Source organism: Ambystoma mexicanum, chromosome 2q, assembly GCF_040938575.1.
Source record: "Ambystoma mexicanum isolate Mex_15411 chromosome 2q, UKY_AmexF1_1, whole genome shotgun sequence".
NCBI lineage: Eukaryota > Metazoa > Chordata > Amphibia > Caudata > Ambystomatidae > Ambystoma > Ambystoma mexicanum.
The window spans coordinates 829,857,970-829,870,381 of record NC_090924.1 but is presented as its reverse complement, the minus strand read 5'-3'; positions in this window follow the sequence as shown (position 1 = coordinate 829,870,381).

Genomic DNA, 12,412 nt, shown 5'->3' with positions numbered 1-12,412 from the left:
TACAGGAAGGAGTTGAAGGTGACAACCATATCTTATTCACAAATACCCTTCTGACTAAACTTCTGGAACTTCCATCCTCGATTCAGCTAAATATACAAAGGGCGCATCGTGTTGGCCCTTATATCCCGATACAATCCTCAAGTACCACTACTGGTAATTCTTCAAGAACAATGATATTTGCCCCACTAGACTATACCTATATGTTCTCATTATTCTACAGAAAGCCAAAATGAAGAAACAGTTAACATGGAATGGCAGAAAAATGTTCATCACCCATGATGTTTCCAACGCCACAGAAAGTGACCCTCAATGGCTATACCTCGTCCTTTCAAGATCCTATTGCCTTGAGACCTTTTATACAAAACCAAAGGAAAGAGGACATGGATACGTGTAAAGCCCCTACCTGATATGCTGCATCAAATTTTGGACAGGGCAGTGTATTTACATATTCAAAGATACCTAGAAAATAACAATCTTCTTGGCACAAGACAATCTGGCTTCCGTTCTAAGCATGGGACGGAAACAGCCTTATTAGATCTCAAAACCCAAATTGAGGACCTAAATGACAATAGCAAAATGGCCCTACTATTACTCCTCGATCTATCGGCAGCTTTTGACCTTGTCAACCATCAAATCCTCTGTCACCACTTGAAATCAGCGTTCCACTTCTCCGCAAAAGCCACCAAATGGATCAGCTCCTTCCTGGATAACAGGCAGATGAGGGTATTCTCACCTACCGCCTCACCAGAGCCTACTCCGGTGCCTTACGGGGTTCCTCAGGGCTCATGCACCTCACCAACGCTCTATAACGTCTTCACTAAACCGCTGTTTGATGTACTCAATTATCTGGGTGTCACATACACCAACTATGCTGATGACACCCAGATACTCATCCCAATCACAGGTGACTACATAGTGGATGCAAAAGCCTTGAACGACATCTATCAAGTCATCCAAGCTTGGATGGCCCAGCAAAAGCTCTGTCTTAACAATGACAAGACGGAGCTCCTCATCCTGGGCTCCCAACAACGACTGAATAGACTCGACCCGGCCTTCAAAACCTTCAACATTGATGGTAATTCTATTAGTCTCCTCCGACACCAAAACACTAGGAATCTACCTCGATTCCACGCTATCAGTTAATAGACAAACTAACACAGTTGTCTCGGCATCCGCCTACACATATAATCTAATTACAGCATGCCGCCCCTTCCTTACCACACAGAGCTGTACTATCTTGACCAGGACATTGGTTATGTCTAAATTGGACTACTGCAATCCCTTATATCTAGGAACCAACCAATGTAACCTGAACAAACTACAGGTTACCCAAAATAACGCCATTAGAGCTGCCCTCAACATCACCAGATCCTCACAGATCTCCGAAACAAGGAGAAGCCTACACTGGCTCTCAGTAATAGAAAGAATTTCTCTGAAATCTCTTACCCTCAAACATAAATGTCTGAACAATCAGGCCCCCACCTATCTCTCCTCTCTCTTCTCTCACTACACGGCCACCCGGCTACTTAGATCGGCTCAAGGACACTGCCTGACTATCCCCAGATACAAACTGCAGACAGCCGGGGGAATTAGCTTCCCTGTACTTGCTTCCAAACTATGGAACTCGATTCCATTATCTATCAGATCAGAACATTCTCCCACCCTCTTCAAACAAAGAACTAAACTGTGGCTATCCACCACTCATGCCTGAATGCCTAAATCCACCTTAGGACATTTTTCTGGTTCTTAATTGCCTTTGTCTGTATTTATCTCTTGCTAATTGTAGATATTGTGCACAGCACACTGTAAACTATGTATAATTCCATTGCAACTGTAGATATTGCTGCACATTATATTGTATACTATGTATAACTCCACTGTATGTATATATTCTGTGCTCCCTTTACCAAGCTTTCCCAACATTTGGTACCTCCTGTACATTGTGTTATGTCTCTATCCTAATTGTAACCACCTCTGTATTGTACTTACCTTGTCAAGATATGCGCCTGGTTGCCCTTAGGCCTGGCTGCGCTATATAAATAAATAAAATACAAAAAAATACAAATACAAATACAAATACCCTTTTCTTTTCTCTCTCATTGCTAATTGTCGTTTGATGCCATTGCATGCAGAGCGGGAAGCTGTCTTCCCTTGAGGCTCCTCCTCTCCTAACTTATACTTTCAGCTGTCAGCATGGCTAGAGGTGGTCATATCCTGTTAACCACTACTATTTTCAAAGCTCTTTTCATCACCTTTTTTGTACTATCCATGCTGGTTTTGATTGTCGTCCCCTATCCTTTATGTTCTTTTCCCTATGTATCTTCTAGGAATGCATATTTGAAAATGAAGTTTATTTTATGTATCATATTCGATGGTTTATTTACATCAATATTATATTGCAGTGAACTTTGCATTTGTTTATTGTTTCGCCCTCCATACACATGCCACTTATTATAGTATCGTGGAATATTAAAGGATTACATAATCCAATCAAAAGACAAAAAGTGTTATCTTATCTCAATAGGATGAAACGCTCGAAAATATTTCAGATACAATCAAGATCATTAACAAAGTGTTTTGGAAAACATCATATTTACATCATATTTACTGGCTACTGGCTACCTGGTATGTACGCTCTTTGTATACCATCATAGAACATTCAGCAGCCATCAAGACTATAGAATATGAGTTTAAAGATGACACTTCATCACATTACCAACATGTCCAGATGCTTAAGGAAATGTTGACATTCACATTGGACAACACCATTTTTATGTTCAATAACTAATTTTACAGGCAAAGGAGAGGGATCGCCATGGGAATTGAATTTGTGGCACAAGAGAGTGTGAAACTCAAATAAAGATTTTGGATTTGACAATTTTCATGGATGGAAAAAGTTTATCTACTCAGACTTTCTGCAAAGAAACTGAGGTGAACGCTACCTTACATGCACAGAGTTGTCACCATAGACCATAGACCAGTGAAGTGGAATATTCCAACAGGGGAGTTTTTTTTAGAGCTAGATGTAATTGTAACCGATACACTGACTTCCAAGCTGAATGTGACCTACTGCAAGAAGGTTTTCAACAAAGGGGGTATTCCAAAGCATGTGTTAAAGCAGCAAGACAGAAGGCACTAAGAATGTCATGGGAACAAACGCTGGTACCCAGACGGCACTCAAATGAAAAGGAACAGAATGAGATAAATTTCATAACTACCTTCAGTCTTGAGAATGTCGAACTGAAGAAAATACTCAATAAAAATTGGCATCTCTTAAAATTGGACTCTCATCTTGCAAACTACATTGGAGATAAACCCAGGATGACATTTGGTAAAGCCAAAACTATTAAGATGGTTCTGAGTCCCTCCCTACTTCTGAATTGAATACATAACCTACCGGTACTTGGTTAGGAGTGAAGGCACTTGGCTTTCAAAAATGTGGGACATGTACTATGTGCCTCTATGCCCACGAACCAACAACGAGTTTCATGGATGAAAGAGGAACTCGAAGGGAGATTAAAGAAAATATAAATTGTCGTTCAAAATATACAGTTTATGCTATAATATGTGTATGTAAGCAAATATATATCGGAAGCACAATAAGAGAAGTGAGAATTCGCATCCGTGAACATTTCGCAACTGTGGGGAGTCAGGACCAAACACTGCCACTGGCTCAACACTGGCAACTTAAACATCAGATGGACGATAAAAAGAATCTTAAATTCATTGGTCTAGAGAAAGTCAAAATTGGCAGAAGAGGGGGAAACCTGGAGCAAAGACTCAGACAGATGGAAGCAAGAATCATATGCAAATTCAGATCGATTGAATTTGGTCTGAATCATGACAATGAGATGATACATTTTCTATGATATGTAGGGGACATCATAACATGTTGGTACATTTGGACTAGCACCTAACAATGTATCGATATACAGTCTATGTAATATGTACTACAAAATGTATGTCATTGTGTAGGATTGCATGCACATCATCAGTATGTGGTTGTAATAATTGTGAACGTATAGGTGAAATCAACAAGGAAGACTACCCTGAGATCCTACAGGATTACACAACATGAATGGTAATGTAATTTACAGTAATCATTTTTATCTTTCTTTTACATACCGTCTCATCTCCGAATTTTCCCCTTCTCACATATAATTATATTTCTGTTTTCACTATGGGTGATAAAATGGGGTAAAAGGGGAGTAACACCTTTAAGAGTAATATATCCTAGGCAGATTGATTTGGCTGTGCGAGCCTGCAAACATCTGGTACACAATCACAAATGTTTGATTACACAACAAAAGGAGTCAAAAGATATGTACAATACTATTGGTACATAATTATAAATGTTCTATTACATAACAAAAGGAGTGAAAAGATATGCACATTACTATTGGATTTTCCCTTGTCAGGAAAAGCGTAGACCGTGAGTTACAAAAAGAAATGATGGATTTAGGCTTTGTGAAACCTGGCCCTGTTGATATCCGCAGTTTTATTTGAATACTATTATACCTTAAAATATTCAGTTTTATTTGTATGCTATTGTGTCCTAATTCAGTACAATTAATGGAGAATTACCAAGCCCATAACCACTTCGACATTTAGGTACATGTGGTTACTTCCAATAACTACCCTACGATGCACTCACTTTCCTACTCCATTCAAATATGGAGGCCAAGTAAACTTCTGATAGACGCTGACAAAGGACTAGGGATGTAACCATGGCAACCATTATACATTGCAGGGGCGTCAGTCAATGCCTCCAGCAGTAGCAGTGCTGACGTGCTGAATTTCTGTTTGCATACTGGAAAGGTAAGGAAAGAAGGGGCTGAGGGACGGTTATTTACATCCGCTATCAGAATCTCTGTTTATTGTGACTGTGTCTCCGAAACATATCTAACAGCTGTACGGATGCGCTCAAGGCCGGCGAGAACATTATGCACCTCTGTTAATAAGCTCACTTTTAACATAGCATATCCGTAACAGATTATAAAACTGTATGGACACGCTCATGGCAAGCGGACCAACACAGCTATTAAGCATGTCCTCATCACTTTGATCTGAACAATATGCACACAGACAGCAGACTTGAATGAATTAGTCACGCAACTAGAAAACTTTTTTACAATTTAATTGCATATTGGATGACAGATGCTACAGAACAATGTGTTTGCTTTTTCAGGGATTATCCCGTGATTGAACAAAATCCTTAATGGTAAGCAGGCTTCTTTACTCATACCAATGCTAAAGCACTAGAGAAATAATGTATATCAAAACTTTAATTGTACCAGGTGTAGCGTGCTGCGGGAACATTTACAAAAAGCGAAACTATCAACCTACAATTGTCAATATTGGGGAAAACATGCAAATATATGAGATAAAGGTGCAAGTACATTATATGAATAGATAATATATTTACAATGGTAAATGTAAATCTATGCATAGGAACTGTGACCTATTAATGAAGCAAACAAATGTGCATTTTTTATACATACTTATATTATTTTATATTTTTTCTTCCCTTTCTTTTTGTCTTCTTTGTGTTTTATCCTGTTTATGTTTATTTTTGTCCTTTTTATTGTCATGTGTATGATACATGATGCATTAACTAATGGTGCCTTCAAACCTCTTATATTTTTCCTCTCCATTTCTCACATTAATTGACTCATAATTAATACTTTCCTTTACATATTATTTAAGATTGATGTGTGTATACTTTTTCATTGGAACATGAATACGACTTAATCTGCCCAGACACTTTTTTGTTTTGAAAAAAGCCCTTGAGAGGCTGAAACACGTGTAAACAACCAATGCGCAACAGCAATCAATAAACTTAATTTGAATGAAATCATATGGAGAAAGGAAACTTATTTCTGGAGACAATAAGATTTTGGTGGCGCAGTTAATGTGTGGTTTCTAGACTGTTCAATTTAGCAATAACTCCTCTCATGAACAGTTAATTAAATACATAGTAGATCTAGGTCTTAGTGACTCTTGGCGTATAACTCATCCTACTGGCTCAGATTTTACCTTCCACTCCATACCTCACAATTCTTTTTCACGACTTGATTATATCTTTATAGCCAACTCTATGGCTAGCCTCCTTCTTACAGTTCAAATAGAATCCATTATAATTTCTGATCATGCCCCAGTTTTTATCCGACTCAGGTCCCTGTCTAATCCCGGAGGTTCAAATAGGTGGAGATTTAATGCTAGCTAAGTGACGACTCCTTCTCATCGTTTATAACTCAGCACCATAACAACTATTTTGATGAAAATAAAAGTCATGACACATCTATTACTAACAACTGGGACTGTTATAAAGCCGTTGTTAGAGGCCACATAATTTCTTTTGTTGCCAATAAAAAGAAAAAACTTAAAATAGAATCGGAATTGATTCTTAAGAGGTTGAAACCCTTAGAAATCCAATTAGCTAATTATAACTCTCCTTCTATCCTTAAAGATATTCTCAGTTTATGATTCCAATACAATAAAATCATTACACAAATCTCAGGTGCTAATATGCTTAAATATAAATCAAAAATCTATCGGCTCTCCAATAAAGCTAATAAATACCGAGCAACCTACCTTAAATTCAAAAAAGAATAGTCCAGAATAGTTGTTCTTAAAGACCACTTAGGCAATAGAAAATTCTCGGATAAAAATATTATTAATCGTTCTCTAGGTTCTACTCTAAATTATATACCTCTGAAGCTCTTCCCGATAATCCCTTTGTTGATGAATATTTCCATAATATACCCAGAAACTCATATCCCGCATTAAATTTTCAATTACTCAATTTTCCAATTACCTCTTCTAAGATCCTATCAGCTATTAAACATCTTAAAAAAGGTTTTCAATCACTCAATGCTCCAATTACCCCTTCTGAGATCCTATCAGCTATTAAACATCTTAAAAAAGGTAAAGCCCCCAGACCTGATGGTTTGTCTACTGACTTCTACGCTCATTTTTCCAATCTGCTACTTCCTAAACTTAATGAGCTTTATTCCCATTTTATAACGCAAGGGGAAGCTCATGGCTCCTTACTCGAGGTTACCAAACCAAATAAAGATCCCGAACTCCCTCAAAATTATCATCTTATCTCCCTCATTAATACCAATTGTAAGATTTATGTAACATTTTGGCCAATATACTCCTCCCTTTCTTACCTAATCTTATAAAGCAAGATCAAGTAGGATACATTAAGAACAGAGTTCCCTTTTCTAATATCAGACTTTTTCTTGATGTTTTAGACCTAATTCGCAATTCCAATGATCCCCATGTGGCGATAGCCCTAGATGCGGAAAAAGCATTCGATAGAGTAGAATGGGATTTTCTATTTAAAACTCTTAAGTGGCATGGATGTGGCCCTCCTTTTCTTTCCATGATAAAGTTCTATATTCTTCTCCTAAAAGTACCCCTATCTCCAATTCTATTCATATTAGCACGTGAACCCTTCCTTGAGACCATTAGGCAGAATGAAAACATGTTCATATCAAAGTTGCAGCATATGCAGATGACATCTTACTTTTTCTCAAAAATCCCAAAGAGTGTGCCCAGCATTTATTTGATAATATTTCAGACTTTTCTAAAGCTTCTGATTATAAATTAAATATAGATAAGTCAGAAATTGTTCCTCTTAATGTTCACTGCACATTACATTATACACTTCCCCTCGGAATGAAGTGGCGTCTCAAAGGTCTTAAATATCTTGGAGTTCATATGTCATCCTCTATCAAAGACATCTGTCAACAAAACTCAGAAATTATACTAGCTGGAATTAAAGATCTAACAACCTTGTGGTCACCTCTTTTCCTATCTTGGTGGGGCCGCCTACAACCAATTAAGATGATGATATCCCCCATTATCCTTTACTTCCTCTACATGCTCCCCTTTTCCTTCCCTTTTTCCTTTGTTAAATCTATTGACCACTGCTTAGCCAGATTTCTATGGGGAAAAAAATGCATAGCATCTCACTAAATACATTTAAAAAATCCTGCTCTTTAGGAGGTGTCAACTTCCTGGATTTCAGAAAATATCATATGGCCTTTGTCCTTAAACAAATACAGATGTGGTTGACCAAAGAGGAACAAGCTCATGTACCCAATTGGGTATGCCTAGAGAGGGCCATGGTTTCCCCAATCTCCCTTGCAAATGTATACCTTATTAAAGGTAAATGCAAATTGAATACTTATTCTTGTATTCGACAATCTATGCTATATCTTAAACTCTTTTTGTTTCCACTCCTAACTAAATTATCCCTATTTATTTCTCCTTACATATGGCTTAATCCCCTTATCCAAATCAAAGGCAAATCAATCTTGTGGAGGCCATGGCTTTCGAGGGGCATTACATTTTATATCCATTTCTTCATACAGAATGTACCCATGAGTTTTAATAAATTTGCTATCAAATACCACATGCCTGCATCCTTTCTGAAACCTCTTGCCCACCTAAAGACAGAAACATGAGACTAAGGGCCAGACTGTCCCATCTACATGAACCATCTTCCTACCACACATTTAGGGGCTATACCAACCTATCTAACCCAATGAACAAATGATCACAACACCCCAAGCCCGCTCCTCTGCCACTAGGCGCCCCACCTACCAAGCAGCTACTGTCTCAAGCGGCAACCTTAACTAAAAAGAAGCAAACCTCCACTACCTTACCAACTAGCACCCTTCCGCTAACTGGCTCCCTCATTAATGCTAGATCCATGGTTGCCCACGCTACTGAGATCTCTGACACCCTGACTAACGAGAACCTAGACCTGCTATGCATAACAGAAACCTGGCTCCATGAGGCTGCCGGCCCTGCTGTAATGCTAACAATACCATACGGCTACCAACTGCTGAGAGCAGACAGACCCAACACCAAAGGAGGTGGCTTAGCTATTATCCATAAAGCCAACCTGCCTATCAGACTAGCTACTACCACCCCACTCCAGTCTTGTGAACTCCTGACTGCCAAACTCCAACTCTCATGCAACCGCACTCTCACCATCCATGTGATCTACAGACCACCTGGACCAATAGGTACCTTTGAGGACAACCTAACTAGTATCCTGACTAACAATACAAAAGACCATGCACAAATCCTACGATTAGGTGCCTTCAACCTTGGTTTCATTGACCGCAATGACAAACATGCCACATCTGTTGCAGCACTACTGCACGACTATGGTTTAACGCAAAAAGTCACCACCTCCACTCAATCAAAAGGCAGGACTCTTGACTGGGTTGCTGACCTGAACTGCAACATCAGCATCATGAGTATAACTCCTCAAATGTGGACAGACCACCATTTAATCTCTTTCTCCACCTCACTTGACCTTACCCATCCTAAACCGATAATAATGGCCCTGCCACTCCCCACTAGAAGTAAAAAAGACATCACAGCAGAACAACTCCTTCCACACCTCCTCACCTCCCTTAACAACGTAGACAATATTACAGACCCGACCTTACTTGTGGAAACCTATAATAATACCATGACCATGGCATTAGATCTGATCGCCCCCACCAAAATCGGTAAAGGCAAACAACTCTCCCACCTGAATAACTGGTTCACACCTTAACTGAAAGTCCTTAGAACTCAAAAAAGAAAACTGCAATCTATCTGGCGACACTCGCCTACTGAAGAGAACAAAATCAAGTTAGCCACCCATGCCAAACAATACAAAAAGGAAATCATTAATACAAAAAAGAACACTTACAACGACAGAATAACTAAAGCCAAATCTGACACTAAGGAATTATTCTCCATCCTGCGTGAAATGGAATCGTCCATACCGCAAACGGATAATATTCCCAAAAATAAACTCTGGTGCACTAACATACAAAACGCCCTTGCAGGAAAAATTAGCTCTCTTCAAAACAAAATTGCAATTAAAAAAGCTGCATTGCCATCGCCACCAGAGCACACTCCTAAGGCAACGGAGCCCACTCCCAAGGCACAGCCCTCCCGAAATCAGGCTAATAACACTCCACACCCATTTAGCTTCAAACAAATAACCATACTAGAGACAGAAAAAATGATACTCTCCCTAAAGACGTCTAATTGTAAAGGAGATAACTGCCCTCCTCAAATTATAAAAGACGCAGCGAGAGACCTAGCTCCCTTCATCTCAAAACTGATTAACGTCTCCTTTAAGACAAACCTAGTGCCCAATAACCTTAAACAGTCTTGGGTCCTACCCCTGCTAAAAAAACAAACTCTCGACCCTTCCATCCCGAAAAACTACAGACCCATCACTACCGTCCCATTCCTACTCAAAATTATTGACAGGGTAGCCTAGCTGCAAATCCAGGATTACCTTGAAACCAATAACCTTCTAGGCTCACAATCTGGCTTCTGCCCCCTTCACGGCACAAAAACAGCCCTGATTGATCTTAAGACTCAAATTGACGAGTTGAAGGATAATGGAAAATCAGCTATGCTACTCCTCCTTGACCTATCGGCAGACTTCGACCTGGTAGATAATGCAGTTTTCTCAAGCGATGCCATAACCTGGGTTCAATCCTTCCTTGCTAACCGGACTATTAGAGTCTTCTCCCCCCTTGCAGCTGCTGATCCCATACAAGTCTCCCGCGGTGTCCCCCAGGGATCATGTGTGTGTCCTACTATGTATAACATCTTTACCAAACCCTTGTTTGACAAGTTGGATAGACTGGGTGTCATCTACACTAACTATGCAGATGACAGTCAGATCCTCATCCCCCTTTTGGGTAACTTCTTGGAAGACTCAGCTTTGGTAAATAAGATATACCTCCTCATTCAGGCATGAATGGCATCCCACGGCCTCTGCCTGAATGACGACAAAACAGAGATTCTGATCCTCGGCACAGTGACAGCGATTAAAAAACTCGACCCTAACTATGCCTCATTTAACATCGACAACAATGTCATCAAAGTGATGCCTGCAGTCAAAACCCTTGGGGTCTATCTGGACTCAGCTCTCACTTTCAAGAAACAAATTAACTCCCTAGCCTCCTCCACAGCCTATACGTGTAAACTGATCCGAGCATGTAGGCCATTCCTAACGGAGGCCAGCTGTATTACCTTAGCTAATGCACTGATCATATCCAGATTGGACTACTGCAACGCCCTATACACGGATCTAACAAGTATATCCTTAACAAACTCCATACTCTCCAAAATAACACTTTTAGAGTAGCCTTAAACATACCTAACAGAGCCCATGTCTCCACTGCCAGAAGGAACATCCACTGGCTAAAAATCAAAGACAGAATCACCCTCAAAACTCTCTCGCTCACGTCCAAATGCCTCAACAATATAGCTCCTCCATACCTAGTAAACAGAATCAACAAAAGAATCTCAAACCGCCCCACAAGAATGACCAACGCCTTCATCCTGCTGGTGCCCAGATACAAAAAATGCACAGCTGGCGGCACCAGCTTTCCAGTCACAGCTGCCCAAACCTGGAACAAACTCCCTTTTGAACTCAGAAAGGACCAACCTTACCCAAGTTTCAGGCGTAAGGTTCTCTCATGGATACGATCCAACCACATCTAATATGATCCCCCACCCAATAGAACCACTCGTCCTGAGTGACACCTTCCTGACAACGTTCATGCTAACCTGTCCCCTAGGGACCCCAACCTCCACTGCTAGTATCCAGCTACCTCACTGGACCCTACTTGGGACTACAAACTATGGTTGACTGTCACTGAGGTTTTGCATACCTCCGTCACCTGGCACTCAACTGTACAAGCATATTCAGACTGTAATGTTGTTGAACTGTCCTACCGCCTACCTCTTCTCGCGTCCAATACTGGGCATTAACTGTATAAGCACACGCAGACTACAATGTTGTTGAACTGTTCCTACTGCTTATCTTGTATGTATCACTGTAACCAAGTTCTCAAGTATCCTTGTAATGTTTGCGCCTGGGTACCTTCAGGTTTGGTTTTGCGCTATATCAAATGGTTGGGTGTCCTGACCCACGTGTGGACTATTATGCTGCAACATTTGGTGCTGTGGGCTTAGGGAATCCAAGAGGGCGGAAAAGCCCACATTTGCACCAGAATCCTAGAGAACCGTACAGTTTTGCGCACAGCAAAGTGGTCCCTTGACCTGCCACCCAACAGTGCAAGCATGATGGGCCAGGAGGACCATGAGTGAAATGTGGGCCAAAGGAAAAACAGCAGTGTTGGTTGGTTAAAAAAGCGCTTTAAAATCATCTTTGTTTCCCAAGCTCAAAATGCCTATTTTAAACATCACACGATATTCAAAAATCTCAATGAACACCAGCAGACATTTGGCAGAATATATTCTTGTGTGCATACAAAATCCGGAAAGATGAAGAGCCCAAAACAATGTTTATAACAAAACTGGCTGAGCTGTGGATGTCAGCAGCTTAAGTTAAATGGACAGAAAGCCA